This window comes from Exserohilum turcica, assembly GCF_000359705.1.
Source record: "Exserohilum turcica Et28A unplaced genomic scaffold SETTUscaffold_14, whole genome shotgun sequence".
Lineage (NCBI taxonomy): Eukaryota > Fungi > Ascomycota > Dothideomycetes > Pleosporales > Pleosporaceae > Exserohilum > Exserohilum turcicum.
Genome location: NW_007359959.1, coordinates 815,586 through 816,341, shown reverse-complemented (window position 1 = coordinate 816,341; position 756 = coordinate 815,586).

The following is a 756-nucleotide window of genomic DNA, read 5'->3' as shown; positions in this document are numbered from 1 at the left end:
GCAACTGTGGCCCTTTTATTCTTTGTTGCTGGCTTGTCCTGCCACCCCCCCCCCCCCTGAGAGCATGCCCATAATGGCGGCAGTCCGGGGCACATTTGCCACTCGCTCTCATCACACGACCCTGTTCCAAGCTTCCCGAGCCTGAGTCGCGGCACGCGCCTGCAGACTTCGCACAGCATACGGTTTCCCGGGCGAGGGTATGCAGTCATCATTGTCCGTAATAGTGCGGGTTGGGTCTCTCTGGAAGCGATTCTTGCCTTGCAAAAATCCAATTCGACCCCCATCGCATGGCCAGATGCACTTACGGGGATTCTGCCTGTTTCCACCCAGACCCCACACATCCATGACTATGACTATTGCTTGGTGTCGACAATACGCTTTTCGGTTACGTCTGCTGCCCACACAAGCAGCAATTTGTCGTCTTCTGCCCATGGCTGCCTCGGTGGCGTCGCGAGTTGCGCGATTCAGCCCCCTGGCTGTGTGGTGAGTTATCCGCCAGCTCATTGCAAATGTTGCGAGCACTTGGAGGTGCACCTAGCCATAGCATAGCCCTTGCCATGCCGATCTGGCGCGTTCCGAGCAGAACCGATGCACTTCAAATAATAGCTTTGTTGTTTGCAGTAGATTGCCATTTGCAAGTGTGCGGGCGTGTCGCCAGGCGCTGTCTTGACGTCTGAGGCGCGACGCGTCCATGGCAGCCGGGTGTACTTTGCCTCGACGCTGGATGGGAGCATCGGCACGGGCTCGTGACAGGCT